Genomic DNA, 14,974 nt, shown 5'->3' on the forward strand with positions numbered 1-14,974 from the left:
CTTTATCCTAACCCTAATGCTAATTTGAGCCCAAACCCTAAATCTTATCCTAAATGAAACCCTAAACTGGACTCAGTTCATAATCATACACCTAGCTCTAAACCTGACATTTACCCTGAACCTAACTTTCCGCTAGTCCTAGCCATAAACATAATTTAATAATATTTCTAACTATAACTCTAGACCTGACATTAGCCCTAGAACTAATTTTAACTCTAACCATAACAAAAACCCTAGCCTTAATCCTAGCCGTAAACCTAGCCTTAATCCTAACCCGAACACTCACCCTATTTTGATACCTAATTTTAACCTTTGCCCTAGCCCTGAACCTTGCCACAACCTCATCCCTACCCCTAAAACTAACTATAACCCGAACACTAACACTAATCCTAATTCTTGCCCTAACAATAGGCCTAAGCTTTACACTAAACCTAGCACTAATCTAGCTCTGATTTACCCCTAACCCTAAGCAAACCACTAACTCTAGCGATAAAAATAACTCTCTCACTTTGGCCCCATTTCTATTTCTAAACCTGTGAATTACCATAACCCTAACACTAGCCCTAAACTTAGCCCTAAGCCTATATCTAACCATAACTTTAAATCTAATCCTAACCTTAAGCCTAAACCTCACCCTACTACTAGCAGAACACTATCGTTAATCATAAAACTAACACTTTTACAAAGCCCTAGCCCTAAAACAAACCTGAGCCATTACTCTAACCCTAAACTTAACCTAAAAAAACCCTTCAACTAGCCATAAACCTAAGCTTAACCTAAAATAAACCTTACAACTAGCCATAACCTAGCCTCATTCGTGTCCTAGGACTACAACTAATCTATACCTTGACTTATATCAAAACACTAACCCTAGCTCTATTTATCACCCTAACAATAAAGTAAATGCTAACACCATCCCTAGCCTAAACTCTAACCCTAAAACTAACCATAATAATAACCCTAGTAATTAGTACAAACCTTAGCCCTATCTCCAAAACAAAAATAGCCCAAATCTGAGACCTAAGACTAGATTTAAACCTAACTCTAAACCTAGCCCTAAACCTTACCCTAACCCTAGCTCTTAGACTAGCTCTAATCTTATTCTTTATCTTAAGCTAAACTCTATCTATAATACTAACCCAAGTCATAATCATAATCCTTAGCCTAAATCAAATACTAACCCTATTACTAGTCCAAACCCTAACCCTCATTCTAGCTCTAAACCTAACCAAAGCCTAACCCTAACTTTACCCTTATTGTGACTATAACACTAGTTATATTTCTAAACCTGACCTTAATCATAAACTGAACCCTGAAACTAGCCCTAACAGAAAACATTTACCTAAATCTCACCCTAACTCTACCCCTAGACCTAAACTTAATCCTAAATCTAGTAATAACTATAGCCCTAAAACAAAACAAAAACTTAGTCTTAGTCCTAACAATAACCCTTAACCTAAACCAAATAATAACACTACATCTAGACTTAACCCTACTTCTGATTCTGGCTTTTACCCTAACTCTAATCTGAACACTGACCCAAACACTAAACCTAGCTCTAAAACTGACTCTGAACCAAAATCTAAATCTAACAGTAGACATAACCACAATCCTAACCCTAAAACTTGCCCTAATTATAACCCTAGCTCTTAAATTATCAATAGCACTAACAAGAGACCTAAACCAAACACAAAACCTAGCACTAATCGAATAACTGAACCTACCGAATATATAACCCTAAAGTAAACTTCACCTAACCCTAAGCCTAATTGTCACCTTAGACATAAGTATAGCTCAAAGCCTAATATTTGATCTAAACATAATCCTAGCCTTATCCCTAACAATAACCCTAATCCTAGCCCTAACCGTAACCCTATACATTACCCATATGGTAACACTATTTCTAATGCTAACGCTAGTCCTAACCCTTACCCTATCACAAATGCCAAATCTCTCCATTACCCTAAACCTACACTAAGCCCTAATCCTAACCCTATCCATTACCCTAAACCCAACTAAAGCCCTAATGCTCTTTGACCCCATCCATAAATATTAACCTAATACAAACCGTAATCCTGACCCTAAATCTAAAAGTACCCCTAGCTCAAAAACTGTCCTTTACCTAAACTTAACACTTACACTAGACTAAGACATAGACTTAGACTACATCAGCTCCTAAATGTAACACTAGACCTGAAATAATCTCTAGCCCTAATTCTAGACATAACACTACAACAAACCCTAGCCCTCATCCAAGTCTTAAATCTAGTTTTAATTATAACCCTAACCCTAACTCTAGTCATAACTCAAATTCTAACCCTCATTCTACCTCTAAACTAAGCTATAATACATCCCTTGCCCTAAACTTAACCCTAAGCCAAGCCCTAATTCTAGGACTAAGCTGAACATTATCCCCAGTTCTAAGCCTTGCCTGGATTTAGACCTATTCCTAAAACAAACGATAACCCTAGCACTAAGACTAACTCTAACTCTTGCCCTAGCCTTCTCCCTAGTTCTATCTTTATCATTTAACATAACCTTAAACATAGCTCTAACCCTTGCCCTATCCTATGAAATAGCCCTAACTCTAGATTTAAACATAACTCCAAATCTTAACCTAACCTTTACCCTAAGCCTAACACAAACACTAGCCCAAAGCGAACACTAATCATATAACTAGTCCTCACCCTAAACCTAGAACTAAAACAAAACTAACCAATAGGGGCTGAAGATGTGGCTCAAGCAGTACCACATTTGCCTGAATTTCACATCCACGGGGTTCTGGGTTCAATCCTCAGCAACAATAATAACAAATTTAAAAAACAAGATGTTGAGCAACAGTCCTAACCTTAAACTTTATCTTAATCCAAAACCTAACAGTACACCTAGACCCAACCGTAGCTCTTATTTGAGACCTAACCGTAACCTTAAACTAACCTTGACCCAGAATCGTATTCTAACACTCACCCTAGGTGTAAACACCACCATAAATTTAAACCAAACACTAATACTTACCTTAGCCTTAATTCGAGTTATAACCATAACATTAAAACTAATCCTGATGTTGACTCATATTCTAACAGTCACCATAGCTCTAAAAAATCACCCACTTCTTAAACAGAACACTCACAGTTATTCTAGCATTTAATTGAGACCTAACACTAACCCTAAAACAAACACTGTCTCTGCATCATATCTTAATACTAACCCTAGCTATAAATATAACCTTAACTTTCAACCTAACCCTAACACTAGACCTACCCCTACCCCTAAACCTAATTGTAACCCTGGATCTTACATTTTCTATTTTCATTATATTAGTCCTAACCCTAAAACAATAAATTAGCCCCAATCTGAGCCCTAAACCTAGATTGAACCCTATCTTTAACCCTAACACTAGAGCTAACCCTAGCTCTAAGGCTTTCACTTACGCAAAGCAAAACCCTAACCCTAATGGTAACCCTAGAACTATCTCTAATCTTAAAGCTAAAAAAAATCCTAACCCCATTAATAGTTATAATCTTACCCTCACTCTAGCTCTAACAGTATCCCAAACCCTAATGTTAACCCTGACCACTACTTTTACCCTAACACTAACCCTAGGTCTAAACGTGTCCCTAACCCTAGACCAAACCCTAACACTAGCCCTAGATCTATAAAACATCCTAAATCTTCCCTTAATTTTAGCCCTAGAACTAAACAAAAACTTATGCCTATCCTTAAAGGAACCCTAAACTTAACACAAACACTAACCTTACCCCTAGACCTAAACCTAGTTCTAATTCTGGCTCTAACCCTTACTCTAATTCTATTCCATACACTGAACCTGCCTTTAAGAGTTAATATACCTCTAAACCTTGGCCTAACAAAAAATCTAAATGTAGTACTAGACCTAGACAGAATTCTAACCCTAAAGCTAGTCCTAATCATAACCCTAGCTCTTACATTACCACACAACTAACCATGGGCAAAAACCTAACATAAAACCTAGAGCTAATCCTAGGCTTAAGCATAACCCTAACATTAAACCTAATTAACACTTGATTAGTCATAAACCTAGCTCAAAGCCTAACCCTTTCCCTAAACATAAACTTACACCTATCCCTAAATATACCCCTAACATTAGTCCTAATCCTAAACTTAACACTTAACCTATCTCTAAACCTACCTATTACCCTAAAACAAACCATAAACCTATTGATAACCCTAGGCCTACCCTAAACCTAAACCTAACATGAAAATTAACACTAGACATAACCCTAAACCTCACACTCAACATAGACCTAAATCTAGCTCAAAGCCTAAACTTTGCAACAAACCTAATAATAACCAAAGCCCTAAACCTAAAACAAAACCTCAGTCTAACACTAACTAAAACCCTATGACTACATCTAACCATATCCAATACTCTAATCCTATCACTACCCTTAATGATGATGCTAACTATAAACCAATCTTAAACCTAACCATACATTAATCTTATTTTAAACCTAACTCTAAATCTAACATACCCACTATCCCTAACTCTATTTCAAAACCTAATCCTTATTCTTCATATAACCCTAACACTAATCCTAGTTCTAACCCTATCACCAACCCTAACTCAAGACCTATTTCTGACAATAACCTATCTCTAAACTTAGCTGTAAACCTATCCATTATCCTAACTATTACACTTAATCTAATGCTAACTCTAGGCCTAACCCTAACCCTATAACTAAACCTAAACCTACCAATTACTGAAAACCTAATCTGAATTCTAAACAAAAATCTATCATTACCCTAACCCTGAACCTAATGGTTATTTGAGACCTCACACTAAACCCTAACATAAACCAAAGTCTAACCTGACCCTGATCCTAAAAATTTCCTCACCCTAAAGCCTAACATCAACCAAACTCTAACACTAAAACTACCCCTAACATTATCCCTAAACCTAAAACTAACGCTAATTTTAACTATAGTTTTTATATTAGCAATTTTCCTAACCCTAGTCCTAATGCTAACACAAAAATAGCCCTAATCAAAAGCCTAAACCTAACCTTAACACTAACCCTAACCTAACTCTAGCCCTAACCTTAGATCTAACACTCTCCCTTACCCAAAGTGAAACCCTAACCCAAATGGTAAACCTAGACCTATTCCTAATACTTAGGCTATTCAAAATCATAACTCTATTAATAGTCATGACTATAGCCCTCATTCTAGCTCTAACCTATCCCATACCCTGACCCTTATTCTTACTCTAAAACAAACCCTAGGTCTAAAACTGAATCTCAATCTAGTGAAAATCCTAACAGTGGCCATAACACTAAATTATACCTATATTTAACCCTAATCCTAGCCATAAGACTAACTATAATTTTACACTATCCCTATTCCTATTTCTAAGCCTTCCCATTACAATAAGCCTAACCCTAGCCCTAAAACTTGCCCTATCTTTAGTCATAGTGTTAGTCCTAGATCGCTCTAATACAAAATATAACCCTAACCCTAAGCCTAACACTAAAACGAGCCCTAACTTTAATACTAATTGTAAAACTAGCCCTAAACCTAACTATAGAAGTAAAACAAACTGAGCAATAGCACTAACAATAAGCCTTAACATAAACCAAACTCTAACACTACACCTAGACCTAACCATAGCCTTAATTCAAATCCTAAACCTGACCATAAATCTAAACCTTACCCTGACTTATATCGTAACACTAAACCTATCTCAAAATATCATCCTAACATTAAACCTAAATTCAACACTAGAACTACCCTAAACCTAGCCCTAAACCTAACCCTCATTTTAACTCTAGTTCTTAAATTAGCCATTACCCTAACATTAGCCCTAACCCTAACACAAAAACTAGTCCTAATCAAAGCACTAAACCTAGATTTAACCATAACTTTAACTGTAGCCCTAACCCTAGCTCTAAGGCTATAACTTACCCTATGAATAACCCTAACACTAATGGTAGCCCTAGAACCTATGCCAAATCCTAGGCTAACCAAAATCCTAACCATATTAATAGTCCTGACCCTAGCCCTCATTCTAGCTCTAATCCTATCTCAAACCCGAACAGTAACCCTGATCCTTATCCTGACCCAAACACAAACCCTAGTTCTAAACCTGACCATAACACTAGACTGATAACTAACACTAGCCCTGGACCTGAACCTAATCTTAATTCTAACCTTGACTCAAGCACTAGACCTAAACAAAAGCTTAGTCCTGGGCCTAACAATAACTCCTATCATAACAAAATAACTCACCCTACCCCTAGATGTAAACCTAGTTCTAATTCTGGCTGTAATCCTAATTTAAACTATAACCCAAACACTGACTCTGCCTTTAACAGTAAACCTACTTATAAACCTGACCCTAACTGAAAATCTAAACCTAACACTAGACCTTGGCATAACCTTAACCCCTAAAAGTAGTGCTAATCATAACCCTAAATTTTACATTATTCACAGCATTAACCCTAGGCCTAAAGCTAACACAAAACATACAGGACATTCTAGGTCTTTACCTAGCCCTAAGTGTAACCCTAACCCTTACCCTAGCCCTAATCCGAACCTAATCCTCTGCTTAGTCCTAATGCTAGCTCAAAACCTAATTCTTAGTATAAACATAAACCTAGAACTATCCCTGAATCTAATCCTAAAAATAGTCCCAATCCTAACCTTAAACCTAGTCCTAATTTTAGCTTTAAATTTAACCATTACCCTAACCCTAAGCCTAACCCTAATTAACCCTAGCCTTAACCCTAACCATAATCCTAACCCTAAAAAGAAAACTAACCCTAGACCTAACTCTAAACTAACACTCACTAAAGCCCTAACCATAGATGAAACCCTAACCCTTAGTATAAACTGAAACATAACTTTAGACCTAACCCTAAACTTAAATCTCACCCTGTCCCTAATTCTAAACCTATTCTAACTGTATTTATAAACCTAACCCTAATGCTAAATTTAATTATAACCATTTTCCTAACTTTAAACCTAACCCTAAACCTATCATAATTCTATCTGTAAACATAACCCTGAACCTAACACTTGCTCTAACCTTAATCATAGCTCAGAATCTGACACTTACACTAAACATAATAATAACCCTAACCCTTGTTCTAACCCATACTCCAACACTAACTCAAGACCTAATCCTAACCATAAGTCTAGCAATAACCTTAGCTATAACTTTATATATTACTCTAATATTGACCAAAAACCTACTGTGAACTCTAGACCTAAACCTATCTCAAGACATAATCCTAAACATAAACAGAGCCATAAGATTAACTCCCTCTGTAACCATTATCCTAAACATAACACTTTCTGTAATGCTAACCCTAGGCCTAATCCTAAACCTATCACTAACCCAACCCTATCAATTATTCTAAACCTAACCTGACCCCTAAATCTAACCATATTATTTTCCTAACTGTAATCCTAATGCTAATTTGAGGCCTAACCCTAAACTCAAATCTGAAAGAAACATTAAATATGACCCTTACCCTAATAATTACCCTAACTCTAACCTAACCCTTGCCCTTAACCTAATATTTACATTAGACTTAGCCAAAATCTAACCCTAAAACTATCTATATCCTTAAATCTAGACTTGACATTAGCCCTAGATATAATCCAAGTTCTAACCAGAACAAAAAACCCTAGCCCATATTAGCCCTAAACATAGCCTTAATCATAGCACTAACTTTAAACTTAGACTTAACTTAAAACCAACCCTATGCCTAATTTAGATGTATCTTAGCTCTATCCCTAACCCTAAACCTAATCCTAACCCTACCTCTAAATCTAAGTCTAACTCTCTTCCTAGATCTAATACTAGTTTTAATCCTATTTCTTACTGGAACACTAAACATAGCCCTAACCCTAGGCCTAAACCTAGACATTTCATTAGCCCAGCCCTAATCCTAGATCTAACGTTACTCTAAATCTAAACCTAAAGCAAAGCCTAAGCCTAAACCTTACACTAACCCTAACCTTAACCCAAACAATACTCCCAAAACTAGCCCTAATTCCAGCCCTATCCCTAATACAAAACCGAGCCATAGCACTAACACTAACACTTAACCTAAGCCAAACTCTAACCCTACACCTAGCCTTAACTTTAGCCCTAATTCGAGTTTTAAGCAGAAGTCTAAAACTAACTCTATCCCTGATTCCAATGCTAACACTAACCCATCATTAAACATCACCCTAAACTTAACCCTAAAAGTAATACTTGACCTAGCCATAACCCTACCCTAAACTAGCCCTAATTGTAACCTAGTACTTACATTACCCATAAACCTTTCACTAGCCCTAACTTAACACCATACCTAGCCTAATCTAAGCCCTAAACCGACCTTTAAACCTAACCCTAACCTTAACCCTAAACCTAGCACAAAGAATAATCATAAGCTTAGCTCTAACCATAGCTCTAACCATAGCTCTAACCTTATTTCTTACCCTAACCATAATAATAACCCTAATGCTAACCCTAGGCCCAAACCTTACCTATCCCTAATCCTAACCTTATCCATTAATGTAAAACAAATTTAAAACCTAAACCTAATTATATCATTACCTTAATCCTAACTCTATACTAATTTAAAACATAAATTTAAACCTCAACTTATCCTAAAATCTAATCATGATGCTGACCCAAACAATACACTTAGATCTAAACCTGAATTTAATCCTAAAACTAAACCTTACACTACATCTAACCCAACCCTAAAACAATGTAACTGTAAATCTGAACCTGAAATTAGCCCTAGCCAAAATCCTAGTCCTAAACTGCCACAGTCTGGCTGGACACAATTCAGGAGCCACTTGTGAAAAGAAACAATCTTTATTTTTCAACACAAAATCCACACCACACAGCTCCTGAGGAAAAACCCTCAGAGCCCAACTGCCACCACTGGCTTCCCACAATTCTCTCATCCTCCCCACATCCTTCTGCTCTTGAGGCCAATTAACTGGGTTGCATGGGCAGAGCCAAAAAAAAATAAGTCTCCCAATGAGCAGCTCTGTGGTCTGAAAAGGTGAGCAATCAACCCAATGAGTATGACCACAAAGGAGCCAATCAGTTGGCAGCTAGAAGTTTGCTGAGGCCGCTGTGAGCCAATCATCAGCTGGCAGCTGGAAGATTCTGTCAGCTGGAAGTTTGCTTGGGTCCCTTTGGCTGTGGATCTCAACATCTCCACCTCTCTGTCTAAAAAACAAGCATGTGGCTTCGGGATTTTGCCTTGCTTAGGTTGTCCAATAGTACATATGGTCCTTACCCGTCATCGGATGAGCTGACCTCAAGTCGTCAGCCTCCAGTGTTAGGTTGGTACCATTGCAATTGGATCTTACCCATCATTGACTACTGATGCTGCATACAGCCACACCTGTGTATAGGTGTTTATACCAACGGGGGGAGTGAGGTTCTTTGCCTCACCTCTGTTGGGCCCCAAATTTTAGCTAAACGACCATGAGAAAAAGAAGGGAGGAAGGTACACTAAGCCAATTGATGGCTACATTTGGAAAAATTGTACCATAAGTTACACCATCAGCAAAAATACCATAACACTACCACAAATCATTGCACAAACAGATAGTTCACAAAGCATACAAGTTAGTTCACAATACATACAAGTGATACATAGTCCAGGGAAGTTCTGCAAGCAGTTCAGTGATAGCTCTTGCAGAAACTATAGATTGTTTCATCTTTTTCTTCACTGGCACTAATACTAATCCTAAATTTAACCATAATCCTAACACTAACCCTAACCCTAACCCTAACAGGAACTCTACCCTAACCCTAACACTAACCCTAAACCTAACACTAATCTTAATCCTAAACCTAAACCTAAATTTAAACCTAACCCTAAAACTAACAATAACACTGAACCTAAACCTAACACTCACCCTAAACCTTACCCTAATCTATCACTAACCCTAAGTATAATCATAACCCTAATGCTAATTGTAAACATATCTCTAAACCTATACCTTACAGTATTTCTAAACCCAATCTTAACATTCCCCTATTCCTAACCCAAACATTTTTCTAACAAAACCCTAACCCTAAACCTAACACTAAAATTGACCCTAAAACTAATTTTATTCAACAACTAACCCTATTTCAACCTAACCCTAACCCTAACTTAAGCCTAACACTACCTTAAACTTAAAAATAACCCTAAACTTATCTCTAATCCTAACCCAAACAGTAACTGAAACTCTAACCCTTATTCTAATATGAGCCCTAACCCCAACCCTAAACCTAACAGCAATTCTAACTATAGCCTTATTTCTAACCCAATTTTGAACCTGAATACAAACCCTAATCCAAATAAAAAACCAAAACCTGCTCTAGTCCTACCACTAACTCTTACATAAAACTAACACTTTACCTAAAATTAACCCTAACACCGACCCTAAACCTATCACTAAACCTTACTATAACCCTAATTTTAAACCTAACATTAACCCTAACTGTAACTGACTGACTCTGGCAGTAACCCTAATACTACAATTAAACCTAAAACTAACCCTAAATTCACACTAATCCTAACTTTTAACAATATCTGTCCATAACCCTAACCATAACCCTAACACAAACCCTAACCCTTATGCTTCCCCTAACACTTAACCTAATTATAACCAACTCATAAGGCTAACCCCATCCCTAAACCTAACCCTATCATTGAACTTAAACCTAATGCAAACTCTAAGCCTAACAAAAACCCTAATGCTAACTCAAATACTAACCTAACACTAACCCTAATTTTAACCCTAACCTAACCCTAACTAAAACCTAACCCTAACCCTTACATGAACCCTAACACTATCCCTAATTCTGACCCTAACCCTAAACCTAACACTAACTCTAACCCTAAAACTAAACCTAAACCTAAAGTTAACACTAACAATAACACTACCCTAAACCTAATCCTAAAATTTATCCTAAACCTAACTCTAACACTAACCCTTACCCCAACTTTACAACGAAGTCTAAACCTAACATGAACCCTAACCCTAATACTAACCCTAACCCTAATCTTACCCCAAACCCTAACACTTTTCTAAACTTTACCCTTACTCTAACACTAAAGCTAACTCTAAACCTAACCCTAACACTAACAATAGCCCTAAACCTAACGCTAAGCTTATCACTATCACTAACCCTAACACTAACACTAACACTAAACCTCACCATAAATGTAATTCTAACCCTAACACTTACTCTTAACCTAACCCTAACACTAACTCTAAACATAAACCTAACGATAAACCTACACCTAATCCTAAAACTAACTTTAACCTAACTCTAACATGAACCCTAATCCTAATGCAAACTGTAACCCTAACAATAACTCTAACACAAAACCTAAACCTAATCCTAACATTAACCCTATAACCCTAACCATAACTCTAACATGAAACCTAAATCTAATCCTTACCTTAATTTTAACAACCCACGCCCACACCCTAACCCTAACAGAAACCATTAACCTAATGCTAATCCTAACACAATCTCTAACCAAAGTATAACTATAACCCTAACCTAACCCTAAACTCTACCTAAAAGTAATCCTAAACTTAAACCTAACACTAACCCTAACATTTACCCTAATACTAACCCTAACAACAACCCTAACCCTATCCCTAATTCTAACTCTAATTTTAACTTTAACCCTAATAATAAACTTAACCCTAACCCTAACACAAACGCTAACTCTAATCGAAAACTTAACCTAACACTACTTTTAAAGCCAACCGTAACTCTAAAGATAACACTAACCCTAACCTGAAACCTAAGCCTAAACAAAACCCTATCAAAAACACTAACCGTAACCCTAACTCTAACACTACCACTAACTCTTCTTCTAATTTTAACCCTAAGTGTTACCCTAATCTTCACTCTAACCCTAAGCCTAACCAAATTTCTTAACATAAATCCTAACTATAAACATAAAACTAACCCTAACCCTAACCATATCCCTAAACCTAACTCTGTCTCTAACCCTAACCTTAACCCTAACATTAACCCTAACCTAACATTTTCCCTAATCATAACACTCAATTTGTCCTAATCCTATACCTAAAAATAACCTTATCCCTAAACCTAACATTAGTCCTAAACCTAACTATAATCATAACCCAGACACTAACACTATCCCCAATCATAACCCTAAACCTAACACTAACTCAAATTGCAACCCTAATACTAAACCTAATCTTAAATGTAACCCTAACCCTAACCCTATCTCTAACCCTATCCCTAATCCTAACCCTACCTCTAATCCTATGCATTACCCTAGGCCTAAAAATTCAACCTAATGCTACCCTTCTCCAACACTAATCCTTATTCTCTCCCAAACCCTAAGTCTTTTACTAGTCCTAATAGTTGGCCTCATTCTTTTTCTATCCTTTACCCAAAACTTGACCCTTATTCTGATCCTAACATTAACCCTAGATCTAAACCTGACCCTAAATCTAAACTGACCCCTAACACTACTCTTACTGGTAAACTTATACTTACACCTAACAGTAACACTAGCACTAGATCAAAGCTTATTTTAAATAGTGGCATAAATCTACCCTTTGCCCTAAACAAAAATCTTGAACTAGCCAAAACAATAACCCTTAACTTAACACAAAAACTAACCCTATGCCTAGACCCAACGCTATTCCTAATTCTGGCCCTAACCCTAAACCAAACACTGACGATTATCCTAACACAAACCCTAGCTCTAAACCTTATCCTAACTCAAAATCTAACCATAATACTAGACTTATCTATAACGCTAACCCTAATACTAGCCATAACCATGACCCATAGCTCTAATGCTAGCCATTAACATCAAAAAACCTGGCTCTTATCCTAGCTCTAAACCTAGCCTTAATTGTAACTATAACTGTAAAACTAGGCCTAACCCTTTCTCTAACCCTCGACCTAGTTCTAAACCTACCTCAAACTCTCTCTAACCCTTTCTCTAATCATAGCCCTAAACTTAACCCCAAGCTTAACCATGACTGTAACCCTAAACCTCTCCCTAAATCTATCCCAAGTTCAAGTCCTAATACTTATTCTAAATTAAACACTGAAACAAACTTAGGCCTAACCCTAACCCTAGACATAAACTTAACCTTAACACTACTTAACCTTAGCTGTAACCCTATTCATTACACTAAAGAAAAGCCTATAGCAAATGCTAACCCTAGGCCTAATGCAACCCTATCACTAACAGTAACTATAACCATTACTCTAAAACTAACCAGAATTTTAAAGCTAACCCACTAAATTATCTGAATCCTAAACCAAATCCTAATGCTAATACAAGACTTTACCCTAAACCTTAACCAAACCAAACCATACCCAGAACCTGTCCTTAATAAAACACCTATGTCTAAACCTGACCCTTACCCTAAAACTAAAACTTAGACAAGACCTGGACACACCCTTACCATATAAATACCACTTACTTTGAACCTAGACCTGACATTAGCCCTAGCCCTAATCTTAGCTAGAGCCCTAACACATACCCTCATCCTGGCACTGAACGAAGCCTTAACCCTAACCTGAACCCTCACCCTAGCCCTAAATCAACTCTAACAAAAACCCTAGGTCTAAACCAAGCAATTACTCTCTTCATCTAAATCTAAAACTAACCCTAACACTAACACTAACCATAACTCTAGCCGTAACCCTTGGTCTAACACTATCTCTAATTCTAATCCTAGCCCTAATTTATCCCTAACCCTAAACCTACCCCTAACTCTAGCCAAAAGAATAACTCTAATCACAAATCAGTACTATTTCTAGTTCTAAACATATACATTATCGTAACCCTAACACTAATCCTAACCTTACCCTAATGCAAACCCTAGCCTAAATGTAGATCTAGCCATAACAATAAATCTAATCCTAAATCTAATCCTATCACTAGCCCTAACACTATCCCTAATCCTAAGCCTAGCCCTAACCCTAGCCTTAGCTCTAAAGCAAAACTAAGCCATAGTCCTGACCTAACCCTAGCTTATGATAACGCGACACCTGACATTAGCCCTATCCCTAATACTTACCCTAACCCTACCACAAAACCTAACCCTACACCTAGCCTTAATCCTAGCCCTAATTCAAGACCTATCTCTAACTATGATCAGTAACACTGATCCTGACTCTAACACTAATACAAACCCTATCACTAATCTTCTCCCTAAACCTAAACCTAATCTAACAACTAGACCTTTAGCTAGACCTAATGCTATCTCTAATCATAACCCTAGTTCATACTTTAGCCCTAACCTAACCAAAAACCTAGTCCTAAATAGATCCCTAATTCTTTTTTTAATCTTAGCACTAACCCTATCCCTAGCCCTAACACTCAACCTAAAACTAAACATAAACATAAACCTTGTCTTAACCCAAAACCTAAACCAAACCATTTCCATATTCCTAACTATAACTCTAGCCTTCAACCTAGATAAAATTTTATCCATTACCCTAACCATAACACTAAGCAAATTCTAACCGTAGGCCTAACCCTAACCATATCTCTAACCTAACCTTAACCCTAGTCCTTAATGTAGGTCTAATCATATCCATTACTTGAACTATATCTTAAACCAAATTTTATGCCTAGACCTAATGCTAATCCTATGCATTACCCTAACCCTGCCCATTATACTAAACCTAACCTGAACCTGAAACCTAACCATATCCATTACCATAACCCTAATGCTAATTTTAGTCTTAACACTAAACATTAACTTAACCCATACCCTAATCCTTACTCTGACTCCAATAATAACCCTAGCTTTAAACCTGACCCTAACCCTCAACATAAACCTTACAGTAACCTGGTAATAAATGTAAACCTAAAATTATCCCTAACCATAACCCAAAAACTGACATGAGGCATAGACCTAATCCTAGTCCTAACCCTAGCACAAACCCTACTCCTAATTTCAGCCCTAA

The sequence above is a fragment of the Ictidomys tridecemlineatus genome, chromosome Y, assembly GCF_052094955.1.
Source record: "Ictidomys tridecemlineatus isolate mIctTri1 chromosome Y, mIctTri1.hap1, whole genome shotgun sequence".
NCBI lineage: Eukaryota > Metazoa > Chordata > Mammalia > Rodentia > Sciuridae > Ictidomys > Ictidomys tridecemlineatus.